Source organism: Wyeomyia smithii, chromosome 3 (genome assembly GCF_029784165.1).
Source record: "Wyeomyia smithii strain HCP4-BCI-WySm-NY-G18 chromosome 3, ASM2978416v1, whole genome shotgun sequence".
Lineage (NCBI taxonomy): Eukaryota > Metazoa > Arthropoda > Insecta > Diptera > Culicidae > Wyeomyia > Wyeomyia smithii.
The window spans coordinates 269,187,141-269,203,507 of NC_073696.1; the positions used below are offsets into that span (position 1 = coordinate 269,187,141).

The following is a 16,367-nucleotide window of genomic DNA, read 5'->3' on the forward strand; positions in this document are numbered from 1 at the left end:
CTTGGCTGGATATGGTTAAAAAGCCGGTGTGGTACGCTGCTGGCAAATCTATCTGTATGAGGGCGGCAAAGATTAGTGGAGGTCGCACCACAAATAGAAGTGAAAGAAGAAGTAAAACCAAACGCACACTCGTAGACAGCAATGCGTGGGCTGATGGAGGTTGGGTCAGATTTATCTACATAAATACTGCTGAACTCGTGCCTGGTGGCACGGTTGGTTATAGCTGCTAATTGGATGGTACGGCACTGCTAACGATTGGAGAAATTGTAAGCATTAAGAGGAGGCTGGTTTGGACCTTTGAAACATAAATAGAGTCAATTAGAGAAACTAAAGACGCCAATTAGGCAATGATGATATTAATCCAGTAATTCTTCGGTTGAGCTTGAAATATATTTTACATAGCGTAGAAGCAATTTTTATTATGCTCATCTATCTATTTATCAACCAGGTAATCAGAGCTCACACCTCGAAACTGGCTGATTGGTTCGAATACGGCTAATGTCACGGAGGTAGAGTAGTTTTGAACCCAATTTTCCGATATAAGTACTATTCCGCATCATGAATGATTGAACAATCGAACTCGTATATATTTGTCTATCTGATTGCAAGCCTCAAATGTATACCAGCCAAAAAAAATATGAATAACTGTTTTTGATTCTAATTGAAAGCCCCTTCAAACCCAATTTGAATTCAATCCAAATCAAATTCCGGTTAAAATTAGAACTCAGTATATTTTTTCTGATTTTATTCCAAATCCGACCGACAAATCCGAATTTTATTCTAAATTAATCGAAATTTGATCCAAAAACTTCCTACAAAGTTTAATTTCAATCTCAATGCACATCTCAAGCTTAACCCTCTAGTGCCCAAGTTAATTTTCAGACGGACTTCGAAAAAATCACAATAAATTTTAATAAACATTTTTTAAGTATTGCTTGAAGCTTTTAGAGGTGTAACTTAAGACCGTCTAAAGGCGGCACTTGGCACTAGAGGGTTAAATCAAATCCTACTTAAGCCTAATCTAAATGCAATCCCAAATCGAAATCTAAATTAATCGAAATTTGATCCAAAAACTTCCTACAAAGTTTAATTTCAATCTCAATGCACATCTCAAGCTTAACCCTCTAGTGCCCAAGTTAATTTTCAGACGGACTTCGAAAAAATCACAATAAATTTTAATAAACATTTTTTAAGTATTGCTTGAAGCTTTTAGAGGTGTAACTTAAGACCGTCTAAAGGCGGCACTTGGCACTAGAGGGTTAAATCAAATCCTACTTAAGCCTAATCTAAATGCAATCCCAAATCGAATGAAATCTAATTAACGCTCTAACAATATCCATTCTATTCTTTAACCTTAAAACCAAGCCGAACTCAACACGATTCAAGTCCAAGCCACATTTAATCAAAAATCAATTCAAATTTCAATAAATTCTAATCCAAATTGAATCAAAGTTTTGTACAAATGCAATCCATATCTGATCGAAATCCAATTCAAATTGAATTTCTTGTCCAATAAAAACTCAATACATATTCGAGCCAAATGTTTATCTACTTCTGCTCAAACCAATCAGCTTACTAATGGATGGCCACTCCCTAGTAACAATATTGGTTTTATCAAAGTTTTATAGCATCTAATACAGCCAAAAAGCCCTATAAAACTTTGATGAAACCAGCTTTGTTACTTGGGCTAGGACGGTCAGACGGAACAAATCAAACTGCATCACAGAAAAATCGCTGTAGAAGATGGCCTATTCGAGCTATCCTTTTCAAACTTTCAGACAATAAAATATAACCCATTAGTTAGCTTTTGATATATTTATTTCATTCAACTTCAACGCCATAACCGTACGCTCGCACCTTACGCTTAACTTCTCTCATTAGGTTTTGTATAACATCTGGCTGCAGCTTTTTCTGTACGGAAACCCACTTTTCCTTCAAGTCTTCTTCAGATTTATCCTTTTTGGGATGTTTTCGTAGTGTCTGCTTTATAATAGTCCAGTATTTTTCGATAGACTTCAGTTCCTGAGCGTTGAAGGGGTTTTACGTTTTTAAGTAAATTACCCCGTTGTCTTCGCACCACTCCAGAACATAATTTGAATAGTGGCTCGGAGCTAGATCCTGCCAGAAGATCGTAGGTCCCTCGTGTTCCTTCAACAGAGGAAATAGACACTTCTGTAGGCACTCCTTGAGGAGGATCTCCCAGTTTACAGTTACTGCTTTTGCCACATGAGCAGATCGCTCGCCAAATCAGTTGTTTCTTGGCAAACTTTGAAAGTTTCTACTTCCTTACTTTCTCCGGAACATCAAATTTGTGCTGGACAGAAAAGAACTGTAACTCCGGAAGCTGCCAAAGTTTGTGTAAACGTAAATCTCATCATCCATGATGAGGCAGCAATGAGGCTTCGTTAGGACTTGGGTATACAGTTTTCGGGCCCGTGGTTTTCCCACCGTATTTTGCCGTTTGTCACGATTTGGACTTCATAGGTATGCAGTCCCTCCCGGTCCTTGGATCTCAACTTTTTGGCCACATCTCTGTCCGAAGCATTGGGATTCCGCGTAAACGCTTACACAACACGCTTGTGATCTGGCCGTATTTCTCCTTCAATTCGATACTCGGAGTTTTGTAGCAACGTTTAATCACAGAACTCACCGTTGACTACACGATTCCGAGTTGTTTTCCGCGGTCTCGATGAGAGCGTTGACGATTTTCTAGGTGCTTGCGCTAAATGAATTCGTGACGTTGCTTTTTGGGTAACGGCAGTTTACCCAATCTTCGAAAAACTGACAGCGATGAAAAAAAAGCGTAAACAATGCACTTCAAACTACTACTAATTAAATTTTCATTACCAAATACCTGATGGGTAATTTCCTACAGTGTTTTTCCCGTGATGAAATTTTATGTGGCATACCCTTTAACACTGGGCATATCGGGGGAATATCGTATAACTGTTGCAAAAGGATTATTTACTGGGAATTGAATCGGCCAGCTGTAGGTGGCGATTTCGAATATCACGCTCCCTTCCACAGCGCTAGATATTAGATCTCCCTTTGTGTGGGAAGCATCGTCGATATACAGACATATTCCTAGTTTTGTTGGAAACTAAAACCAACCGTCCTTTTAAGGACGACCACATAATTTCTATTAAAGTAGTAAGAATGAGTTTTCCACATCTGAGTACTGCAGTAATCGTGAGTTCACTATTAAGAAACGGAGTGCTGTTTACTGCTAGGAATTGTGAGCGGCACACAGGGGCGACTCGTGGCTTTTGAATCTGCCTGTTCAACTACAAATTTTGAAAATCGCAATTTGAGGAAGTAATCACAATCATGTCCGCGTAATCACGCAAGCTATTCTAGTCGTTACTATTTGAAAGTGAAACTAAAAACCAATAAAATATTGATATAAATTTGCTTCTAAAATATATTTTTTGCCTGGCGTCCCCGTGTGCAATGCACAGGTTGCACCTATGGACGAGTCGCCCCTGGCGGCACAGTAAGAAAATACAGCACACTTGATTGATTCGTAGTAACTTTACAAAACGAATAACGAAAAAACTGTCACAAAATTGGCATATCGTCGTTTTGATCCAAAACATGCACAACTCATATTTCATATTTAAAAAAACTATTGAAGACACATAAAACCATGAAAAATGCTATAAGTGAATTAATCATGCAATAAGTAGATCGAATTTAATACAGTAAGGTCCTGTGTACGCGGGTTGCTTTTTTCCATTATTTCCAAAGGGTATAAGATATCGACCCCATTTCAATCACGTTTTACGTTTGAGGCCAAAAATGATCATATATCCGTTTTCAAAAAAAAAAAAAAAAACATTTTTGGTGTAAATACTGAATATTGCATTTTGATTGTTGCAATTCAAAAAAGTATTTTTTACGCGAGCTTGTATTAATTTTGAACGCTCCCCCACGTAAGAAAGACCTTAGTGTACATACGAAAAAATAATATCCTTTTCTAGTACTGTGGATAAAATTGAGTTTTTTACCGTCTGTAATGTTTTGGCAACTGGCAGAAGAATTTCACCTACTGCAGGCACAATCAAATGATTTTATAGTGCTAATTTCTCTTCATTGCAGATTTCCATTTGCAAGACGTGTGGGATGACTCTTGTTCTGTTGTTACCTCGGTAGCATTTTCTACCATTTTCAGAACTTTATCAGCTACTAAATTGTCCATAACAACTAGCAGATAGATAACAGAATCCTTACTATACGTGTGTTACACAATTTCTTCTCATCTTTCTTACAATAGGGTCAACTAAAGATCGCATCCCCAAACCTCTTGCAGAAAATATATTGACAAAAGACAGGTTTGTCGTAATTCTACGTTTACCTTGCGGTCGTGTCTTAGAAACAATCTCCTCAACTATCATCATTCTGAGATTCGATTGTACAAAGGTCATATAATACATTGGGTATTTTTGGAATCGAGGTAATAGCTAAAGGCAGAAAATTGATTATAAACGTCATTTGAAATCCAAGTTGGCGATTTTCATTTCATGGAATACAGCCTTAAATGGCCAGATACCATCCAATAAAAAATGATACTCAGAGACCGGAAATCAACCCCAGACGCCATTTTGAAATCAAATGTTTCTGATTTCTGGAAAACAGCCTGAAATGATCAGATATATCTTCTTACGTAGGGATATTTCCGGAACCGGAATTTTGCTCAGAAGCCGGAAATCAACTCCAGACATCACTCCAGAAATTCAAAATGGCGGCTTACTGTTACTATAACCAGTTCAAAATGACCAAATACCACCTAATATGGTGTTTAAATAACCGGGAGTGACCATCTCAGGTTTAATTATTCTCAGTTTGATACAGCGTATCAGAAACTGACAGTTGTTGCTGTGTTCATCACAAAATTTGTTTTTATTTTATTTTTGTTTACATTCTTGGTTACTTGTCCTCATTCAAATGTTTTTGTGATGTTGCGCCGTATTAAGACAATAGAATTTCATGCAAATTTGTCGAAATGCCTAAATGTTCAACTCAAAAAACGTGTTTGCTTGTTGAAGTTCACCTGACGTTCCTCAAGGGAGTAATTTTGAATCGTTTCTATTCGTGTTGTTTCATAGTCATCCGGTAGTTTGGTTTGGAATGACGGTCAAATTTTTGCGGTCATCGAAAAATTTTCACCTACCAAAAGCTGGTTTGTTGTCGAAACTCTTAATGTTTAATTTTTAATATGATAATAGCTCAACGTGTGTTGTATTTTCAAAGCCCAATACGCAAATATTCCGTCGTTGGTTTCGTGATATTTATTCCTTTTCCAAGACGAGCTATGGTTGCATTAAAAATAAATACGAAAAAGTGGTCCAAGATTACTCCACTTTGTTAGATTTTTTATAAAAGATAGACTTTTAAAAAAGGTGCATTTTAAGATATTTGTGACAATTTGGAAAATTTGGTCCAGAAAAAAAATTTACATTGTATATATTTTTTTAAACCGCAATTCTATTACCTTCAACTTTGCTGAGGACACCATTTCCATTTAGATGGGTCGATAGAAATTTTATCCGAAAATAAGCGCCAGATTTTTTACAGACTACCCGTTTTTCCAGATTCTATTCAAAACCTAGTGGCAACTCTGGTCGGGAGTCTACATTAACCCTCTAGTGCTCAAGTTAATTTTCAGACCGACTTCGAAACAATCACTATGAATCTTTATAAACATTTTTTAAGTATTGATTGAAGCTTTTTAGAGCGTCAACTGCAGACCGTCTAGAGGCGGCACTGGGCACTAGAGGGTTAAGAACTGATGTTATCAAATGAACTCTTTATCAATAAGAAACAACTGTGCAAAGTTTTAGCGAAATAGTAACCGAAGTAGCGTGGACTTGCTCGTATACATCAATCTGTTCGCAAAATGCAAAACATATGAGTTCGTCTACAATGCTAGAAATTTGTATTGATCTAAAGATTATTCAATTACTTTTGCCAACTTACTTTTGCCTTACATAATTTGGCCAGCAAGAATTTTAGCAAGAAAGCAGTCAAAACATTTTTGAGCTTTGACGGAAGTTATTTCACATATTGCAAACATATTATCAGTAGCGACTCGTGGTTTCAAACCTATCTGTTCAACTAGAAACACTAACAATCACAATTCATAATCTCGTCAGTGCGTCTTGAACTGTCCTACAGATCAGACGTTTTTTCGGTTGCTTGTGGACTGGTCTTTGACTGCCTATAGCTTCAAAGTTTGTGTTTTGTCAGTGTGTCTTTTAAAGATTACCTGAAAGTTATTTCCCATCAGTCTTTCTCAAGACTACCTACTTTTGAATTTAACATTTGTTTTAACTTTTTTCGTATCACCTGAAATGGCTGGACGGAAAAAGAAACCTCGCATCGCTGCGGGGAGGAAAAGAGAGGCATCTCTTTCTGACACATCGAGTGTCTGTAGTGACAATCCTTTTGATATTTTGCCTGAGCAAGAAGCTGGTGAAATGGAAGTTATTAATAACGGAACTATACAAAATATAAAATCTTTAAAAAAGGAGAAAGTTCCACCTATTGTGGTAACTATTTCTTCTGAATTTAATATATTCAAAAAGGAACTTTCAACGTTTGTTTCTGACGTTAAAGTTACCTATCAAATTGGCCGTAGAGGTGAATGCCGCTTATTAGCCGACTCAGTAAAGGGTCGTGATCGTCTTGTTCAGTATTTAACTGACAAGATGTACAAATTTTTTACATATGACACCAAGAACGCCAAGCCGTTCAAGGTTGTCTTGAAAGGTCTCACCAACGATCAAACCGTTGATGAGATCAAACTTACTTTAACAGAATTACTTGGCATAGCCCCTACCCAAGTAATTCTAATGAAACAAAAATCACGAGGCGAAAACAGTCAGAGAACTGGAATTTCCCTTGTTAATTATTTAATTCATTTTAACCGCAATGAGGTTAACAACTTAAAATTTTTTGAAAAAGCACATGCTTTGTATAATGTGCGTGTAAAGTGGGAAATTTATAGGAAGTATGGCGGAGGTGAAAAGCATATCACCCAATGCCGTACTTGCCAACGTTATGGCCATGGTTCCAAATTCTGTAACATGGACCAAAAATGTCTTAATTGTGGAGACTCTTCTCACAAAAAGGACGCATGTCCTGTGAAAGAGAGTAAAAATTTTCGCTGTGCGAATTGTAACGGCAACCATATGTCAAATTTTTATCAATGCCCAGTCCGTTTAGCAATTGTTAAGGCAAGGCAAGGTAAACAAAATTCAATTTCTCAATTAAAACCAACTTCAAAACAAAATTCTCCAAGCGTACCAGTGGCGCATAGTTTACCTACTCCTTTGCATACCCGTTTAACTTATGCACAGGTTACAGGTAGTTCGAACATTATACCGCCTAGTGTTGGTAGTTCGAAAATGACCGTTAATATGGGTAAGCAAAACAGGCTAGAAAATAATTGTACACCTATCACTCCAGCTAATATTGCTGCCGAAAATATTTTTTCTAATGTCAACTGCCTGGGGCCTATTACGGCAGGTAAACTTTCTTTTTTGCAACAGGCAATGTTCGATCTTATGAACGCCATGTTGCAGGCAAAATCAATGTTTGAAGCCATTCAAATAGGCACAAATTTTACTATTAAAATTGTTTCTAATTTAAAATTTAGCAATGATTTTAAATAAAACAATTAAAATATTAAATTGGAATGCTCGCTCATTGAAGGCCAATGAGAATGAGCTTTTTAATTTTTTAACAGTAAATCATGTGCATATTGCAATAATTACTGAAACATTTTTGAAACCTAACATAAAATTAAAATATGATCCCAATTACGTGGTTCATAGATATGATAGGATTCAGGGTTCCGGCGGTGGAGTTGCAATTGTTATTCATCGCCGAATCAAACATCGTGCTCTTCCCCATCTTGAGACGAAAGTTATTGAAACTTTGGGAATTGAAGTTCAAACTGAACTTGGGATTTTATTTATTGCCGCAGCATATTTACCATTTCAATGCACACGCGAGCTCAAAAATTATTTTAAAGGTGATTTACAAAAACTCACCAGAAATCGTTCGAAATTTTTCATAATCGGCGATTTTAACGCTAAACATCGTTCATGGAATAATTCTCAAAGTAATTCCAATGGCAAAATTTTATTCAACGATTGTTCTTCAGGATACTATTCTATTTTGTCTCCGAATAGTCCTACATGCTTTTCTTCTGTAAGAAACCCTTCAACTATTGATTTGGTGCTTACAGATCAAAGTCATGTATGTAGTGATTTGATCACACATGCTGACTTTGATTCTGATCATCTTCCAATAACTTTTTCTTTATCACATGAATCAGTTTTAAACCCTATGAGCTCTGTTTTTAATTATAACAAGGCTAATTGGGAAAGATACAAAACTCATATTGAGAGAAATTTCAATAATGAGCTTGATTTGCAAAACGAAGTGAATATTGATTCCGCTTTGGACGCATTAAAATGTGCAATTGTTGATGCCAGGAATTATTCTGTTCCAAAGGCTCAAGTGAAATTTGATTCACCAATAATTGACGAAAATCTTCAACTTCTAATTCGTTTGAAAAATGTCCGCAGACGTCAATATCAACGTTCTCGTGACCCTGTTTTTAAAACTATTTATAAAGATTTACAGAAAGAGATTAAACATAGATTTACTCTTCTGAGAAATCAAAATTTTGAGACTAAAGTTGAAAAATTGAAACCATATTCAAAACCATTTTGGAAGCTGTCGAAGATTCTTAAGAAACCTTCAAAGCCTATTCCAGTTTTAAAAGATGGTGAACGTTTTCTTGTATCCAATGAACAAAAGGCTCAAAGACTTGCTCAGCAGTTTGAGAGTGTTCATAACTCAAATTTGAATTTTGTGAGTCCAATTGAAAATGAAGTCACACGTCAATTTGATTTAATTTCTTCCCAGAATTTTTTACCTGCAGAAATAATTGAAACTAACTTGAATGAGATTAAATCAATTATTAAAAATTTCAAAAATATGAAAGCGCCTGGTGACGATGGAATCTTTAATATACTAATCAAACATCTCCCTGAGAGCACAATGGAATTTTTAGTAAAAATTTTCAATTGCTGCTTCAAAATTGCATATTTTCCCAAATTATGGAAAAATGCAAAAATTACTCCCATTTTAAAACCGGATAAAAACCCAGCTGAAGTTTCAAGTTATCGACCAATCAGTTTGCTTTCTTCAATAAGTAAACTGTTTGAGAGAATTATCCTTAACAGAATGATGTCACACATCAACGAAAATTCAATTTTTGCAAATGAACAGTTTGGATTTCGCCATGGGCATTCCACAACTCATCAATTGCTCAGAGTTACTAATATGATACGAGCTAACAAATCTGAAGGTTATTCCACTGGAGCTGCTCTTTTAGACATAGAAAAAGCATTCGACAGTGTTTGGCATAAAGGTTTGATTGCGAAATTGCAAACTTTTAATTTTCCAATTTTCCTAATCAAAATTTTAAAAAATTATCTTACTGATCGAACTCTGCAGGTTGTCTATCAGAATTCAAAATCTGATAGATTTCCTGTCAGAGCAGGTGTGCCTCAAGGTTCAGTCTTGGGTCCAGTCCTGTACAACATATTCACTTCAGATCTTCCTGATTTGCCTCCAGGATGCACAAAGTCATTGTTCTGCGATGACACAAGCATTTCCGTAAAAGGAAAAAGTCTTCGTGTCATATGCAGTCGATTGCAGAAAAGTTTAGATATTTTTTCTTCCTACTTGCAAAAGTGGAAAATCTCTCCCAATGCTTCTAAAACTCAAATGATAATTTTTCCGCATAAGCCTAGGGCTTCTTTCCTCAAGCCAAACAATAATCACGTTGTCAAGATGAATGGGGTTATTTTAAGTTGGTCCGACAAGGTTAAGTACTTGGGACTAATTTATGATAAAAAACTTACTTTCAAAGAGCACATTGAGAGTATACAAGCCAAGTGCATCAAATATACGAGATGTTTATATCCTCTCATTAACAGGAATTCTAAACTTTGTTTAAAGAACAAACTTTTGATTTACGAACAAATTTTTAGACCAGCAATGCTTTATGCTGTACCGATCTGGTCAAGTTGCTGTTCAACAAGGAAGAAAACGCTTCAAAGGATTCAGAATAAAATTCTGAAAATGATTTTGAAGCGTCCTCCTTGGTTTGGTACACTCGAATTACATAGACTTACTGGTGTTGAACCATTAGAAGCTATGTCAAATAAAATTATTAACAATTTTCGACAAAAATCGTTGCAATCCTCAATTGCTACGATAAGCTCTCTTTATAGCCAATAAGTTAGCAATTAAGTTAGTTGTAAGTTTACTTCCCCTTTTCTGACAAGTAGGTTTAAATCCCTACGAATGATAAGTCCTAATTGCGAAAGCAAACAAATCCTAACAATTAAAATTACAAATTTCTAACAGTGTTGAGAAGTCACCATTTGTGATTGGACACACATACTCATTATTTACTAATATTTATCATAAATACTTAAGCTACTAACAAATCCCCCCTTAAAAAAAAAAAAAAAAAAAAAAAAAAAAACAATTCATAATCTCAATCATGTCCGCAAAAAAAAAACACAAGTCAAGTTATTTTTCAATTATAAGGAAATGGAAATAAATAAAACAGCTTTCAATTATCCATTACACCACTTTAATTTTTTTAATAAACGCAAATGAAGTTTGGTGATAGTTGATTTTAAAATTGCCAGAAAAAAAAAAATTTAAAAATGTGTTAGTGAAGTTACAATTGAAATAGATTCTAGCTTTAAATTCCTAAAAAAAGTTTCTATCTGCCAAAGCATGATACAATTAATAAAAATTATGTATGAAAAGTGTTATTCTACAATTGAAAAAACCCATAATATTACCAAAAAAGTCCATTTTTCCAATGATAGCAAAAAGCTTTTGAATTTTCAATCAAATTTCAAATGCTTGGCACTCTGTTTCAAAAGTTTTCAACCTGCAGCAAGTATATTCCCGACAAAAATTTCTTCACACAAGACATTTTTTATTATGGTATACAAACATTGCTCAGCTGCAGTTGCGATATCGTTGCGTATCGCATTAGCGAAAAAAAAAACCATGCCAATAAATAAGTGACAACACAATGTACGTACGCAACCGAGGGCCAGCACCGGAGAAGACCAACGTGCTTTCATACGTGCGTACCCTGGCGACCGAGAACGAATTGTTTACGGTCGCTAAATATAGCCTGATATGACACTGAAAGGTATAAAAACAACTGAACGAGACAATCATAGCCTTACAAAAGTATGTACGTACGCTGGTGCTGCAACTTTGTGCATACTCGCGCTTAAGTAGGTGTACATGTGTAATGAGTATATTAGAAACATATGCGGCTTATGCCTTGACGGTGCTTTTCAGCTAATAATAAAGACTCTAGTGACAAAGCGCAGCACACACTCACTCGCTCCAGTTGCGAGAAAAGTGGGCCTATTTTCTCGCTAGAATAGCTAAAAAAAACGAAGAAAAAAAAACCTAAAGGTCGTCGGTTTTCATTCCTGCCGAGTGCGCACAAACTCAATGATGCATTCAACGTGGCGGCAGAGACGCGAACCTCCCAGGTTGGAATTTCCCATCGACAGCACCACTAAAGATGTGAATGGTATGTGTGCGTAAAGTCCTTCGGAAGAGATCTCCATCTTAAACGATTGTCGTACGTCCATAACAAGATGACAACTGCAGCCACAGCTGGAGTGCAGTTTAAACGGCTGACCTTGCGCTGATTTCTTCATTTCAAGAGCGTTCTTCTTCGTTCCCTCATCAAGAATAGCGCATCAAGTTAATAGCTACAGTCACAACTGGTAAGCGAAATGTCCCTGGCCCTGTTTTGATGGGAATGGTGGTGCATTGCCTTCTATTTAGTTTTCACCGTCGTGGGTGAGAACATTTTGCACGTTTTCCCTGCACTCGCTGCATGGGGTGTATTTTGCATGCAAGATATACGAGCACTGCAGTTCTGCGGCAGAGCTAATTCGTTTTATTTTCAGAGTTATTATAACTTGATAAAATAGAAAAAAAGTAGGAGAAGGCTTTTCATAAACTGGAAACACTCATCATACGACAATGTTTAAACCTTTCTCCAGCGAGTCTGTCAGGTCTAGACTTTCAAACGTGCACCATTAAAGCCTCGATAAGTTATCCGACCCACGTTTTTAGAGGCTCCGCCGCCGCTACTCGTGCATTCCACACATGCCTACAGGGAAACGGGTACTTGCGCATGGTGCACGAGATCCAAAGACCGGCTCTGGGTGGCTGCGCTGTGTAGAGGTCCCATTTCTCCGCCATTTGTCGTCTCGCCAAAATGAAGGTGCACCGCTTTGCATCACATCACGATCCCCACGTAGCTGCTGCCATGGTTGTTGCTGTTGTTACTGATCGATTAGACAGATATTCATAAATCATGATATCGCCCGTCGCCACACTTAGTTACTTAGCAAGGCTTTCCAAGCCGAAATCCATTTCACCGTGGTGCTTGCCGTTTGCACGACACTGCACGAACAAACCGGCAGCAGGCAAGGAGAAAGTGCGATTGCTGTCGATAGATATCACATTTTCGCCGTAGTCTGCCTGCCTATTTTTCCTCAATATTGTAATTGCAGCTTTTTTAATTATATTACACGACTTGTAAGTCGGCCCAGACATGGTGTCGTTCGTGGGAGCTCCGCTGCTTTGCGACGCGGTCTTCCAAAGGGAGAGAGAGAGAGATCTCAACCACCCGGTATTCCCGGTTTGTGAGTGTCTACGACCTTGGTGTTCGAAGCGAACGCCCGGCTCTGAGAGTGAATACGTACTTGCGATATTTACTAGATTAACAGCGGATAGGCCATTTTCAGTTCACAACATGCTAACACACACATTTCTTATTCAAAATACACAATACACTCGTCATTTCTGGGTATGTGGCTTCATACAACGATATCTGGCAATGCTATACGGACTCCGTATTACGGAGTCTACGGACATCCAACCACCGTGATGTGGACTACATTGAAGAAACCTTTCGGCCTATGTTCGTCAAAGGATACAGTTGAATTTATAGTTCAGAGTCAGAGATTAACCGCGTTATATCTGAGTAACGGATATATGTCGCGGATCAGGTTTTAGTAAACAATTGTATCGTAGCTTCGTAGTCGCGAGGTTACAGAGTCTGCTTTAACAAATCGTGGTTTCGAAACTAACCAAATCAGACCATTTGGTGTCAAGAGACTAAAGCCGATGTTTTATTCTCAGGCTCCCCCACAAACTCTTCCTGCAGACTGAATTCTACAATACCTCGATGACTTCTCCTGGACGAAATTGGCGGAATTTGAATTGCTAGTACATATTCTCAAAAAAGAATGAAACTCTGCATTTCTTAATTTAATTAAAGCTGTACAGACTTCATATAATACTAAGCTTAGTTGTACGATAGATTGATTATTTTCAAGATTTTTTTTGCTGATAATAGCATTCTAGATACACCATGTGTTCAGGGATTTTGATCTGTGGCGACATACATAAATTACGTAACGCAAAAACCCGATTTTTAGACCCCCACCTCCCATATGTAAAGAAACGTAACGCCAACATCTACCCCCCCCCCCCATGAAAATAACGTAACGCTGCAGAAGGATTTCATTGATAAAAATGCTCGTTTTCGGAGAGTCTCTCCAATGAAAAATGAATTTTAAGTTTCGTCATCCACATGACAGGAGTTACAAGACGTTTGATTCATTACAAGGCGTCGTGATTCAGTTTTTTTTTATTCCAGAATATTAAATACTTTTCAGAATTTTATGTAAGATATGTTATAATTTTTATTTTTGCGTTATATTTCTGCAAGGGTAATTAATCACCAGAGCTTAGTTTTACTCCTGGAAATGAAGATTTCGCCCAAGGTGTTCGTTTTTACCCAGTGTTTTAAAAACTTGTATTGCCAGAGTTCTCATCTCGGTTCGCAATAAGCGACTTCTATACGAAATTTTATTTTAGCTCGAGTCCACGGACATTCTGATAGTACAACCGAAGTTCGCAAAAAAAGAAAAACCGGTGAATCACTTAAAAATACAGAAATGTTACAGAAGATTCATCACTGGAGAGTTGAATGCAGCAGTCAAAAAAAAATATTTCTGTTATGTATAAATGAGCAGGGTAGCCAGCAAATTTCCAATTCCTGGTTTCTCCTCGATTCGGCCGGTTAACAATTAATGTTTTTCTCAGTTTTGAAACGGTCGTCCATTCATGGTCGTTCAGTAGGCGTTTGGAAAGTTTTGTTGGATAAATTTTCGTTTTTCTGTAAGAGTGACAACTTTGGCACGTTTAGAAAAGTGTTAGGCAATAAAATTGTCTATCTAAAAAACTTATTTCAAAAGAAATCTAAGATAACGCGATTGTTTTGATACAATTTTTTGTTTAAAATTTCTTTTTCACTGTACAATCTCAAAATTTATTTTTTCAATCTTTTCAAATGAAAATCAAGAAATAATCCTTTGACAACTGAGCCATTCCCGCTGAGACCGACCCACTATTTACATGATGGCATTGAAAACGATTCAAGTTATGTTTTTTTTTTGAAGCCCATGTTGAACAAGTAAAGAAACTTCATTTGGTTGATCAAATTGATGGACCCCGCGATAACTTAAAATTAATACTTTTTAAAATTTTTCGTTTTTCTTCAAAACTTGGCTCACCAAAATTATTCTATCTTTTAACTTCTCTATAAAATCACCTTAACCAACATATCATTAGAAAGGAAAAAGATGCGGCTTTCTTTTGCGAATATCGAAGTGGGTCGTCGCCATATTGGATATGGCCACCATATTGTTTTCTTTCAGAAAAATTGATTTTTGAACCTCAGAATCGTTTTCAATACCATTTATTAATAGTGGGCACACTATTTATTTATAGTGGGCCGGTCTCAGTGGGGATATTTTAACTTTTTTCTAGTTCTTGTCATAACCAAACAATTATCTCTCTAAAATAAAAAAAACGTTAAATAACGTAAAACATGAAAAAGTTTTTGTTAGAGAAACATTTTTTCTCTTGAGAGTGCCCATTTTCGAGTGTTTACAAAAGTGTTGGGCAACTAACTTATTTCGAGACAAATTACCGACTTTTTAAAATCGCTTTTTGTTATCAAAATGATTTTTTTCAGTGTAGGTCTCAAACCTATTTTTTTGAATATTTTCAAATCAAAGGTCATCTCTTGAAGATTTTTCTCTATTTCTTGTTATTATTCAGATATACTCGATTCTTTTCTTGCACGGGGGATGCTTCCCGTGTAAAAACAAGCATGTTCAGAAAAACCGTGTTATTTCGAGAAACCGTGCAGAAAAAGGCGTGTAAAAACAATTCGTGTAAAAAAAAATGTGCAAAAAGAGAATCCGGTGTATATCGATTTATTAGAAAGACTTCAGTCTTTTTAAGTGGCGCAGCCAAAACGTCCTTCTGGGGTTTGATGAAAAAAAAAAAAAAATTGAGGAGAGAGGCAAAATGAAATGAAAAGTAACCCATTCAATTACGGTTATGTAGCAACACTTAATTAAAGAAACAGTGGTTTAGCGTGCACACGTCACGGGTTGCGTTGTAGTAGGGACATGAGTGCAGGATATAATTAAAGGAGGAGAGAACAACGTAACAGATTAAGTGTTTTCCTGCTATCATTAGCGATTTCACTTACTGTGCAACGCATGTGCTATTGAAATAAACCAGCCAATGGTCAATTCGAGAATAAAATTAGAATAGTTGTTCATCGCATGGCATAAATAGCATAGTTCGACTTTTCGAATTTCGTTTAGCGATGGGTCTCAAAAGTTTTGTCTCCAAGGAAAAAGTTCCCATGCCAAATTCCCATTCGATTGTTTTGCAGCCAGTTTCCCAGAACCAAGTATAGATACAAAACTCCATACCCACAGACAGGCAGACAATCGATGTAACATTCCGCTGCATAATCTGAAATAGCATATTTTTCCGACATTCCTTCGTCGAAATAAAGTGCTGATACCTAACACCTCGTTTCCCGTGAGAGAAACAAAGTCGTTCGCATTGCAGCTTAATACAACGACAGAAAAGGTAGCGATACAGTTTTCTTTTCTTGATAATTATAGGTGACAGAGACAAAGTCGAGATATGAAAGGCTAGAGCGGGATTCATGGGACTCGACACCAATCCGCCAGAAACAAGATGGAGAGGTGCTCAGCGGGCGGAGTAGGTCGATCAGGTGAAAGATGATCTACGGACCCTATGCAGGCTGTAGACCTGGCGAACTGCAACCATGAACCGAGTGGAGCAGTGCTTTTGGCCGATAAAAAAGCATAAAATTTTCGATTTACGAG

General features: G+C 36.9%; 1 protein-coding gene across 5 annotated transcripts in view; it reads right to left on the reverse strand.

Moving 5' to 3' along the window:
* The window catches only part of LOC129732510 (myotubularin-related protein 3), a 73,978-nt gene that overhangs the window by 34,612 nt on the left and 22,999 nt on the right, over positions 1 to 16,367 (reverse strand). The gene's annotated exons all lie outside the window — the stretch shown is intronic.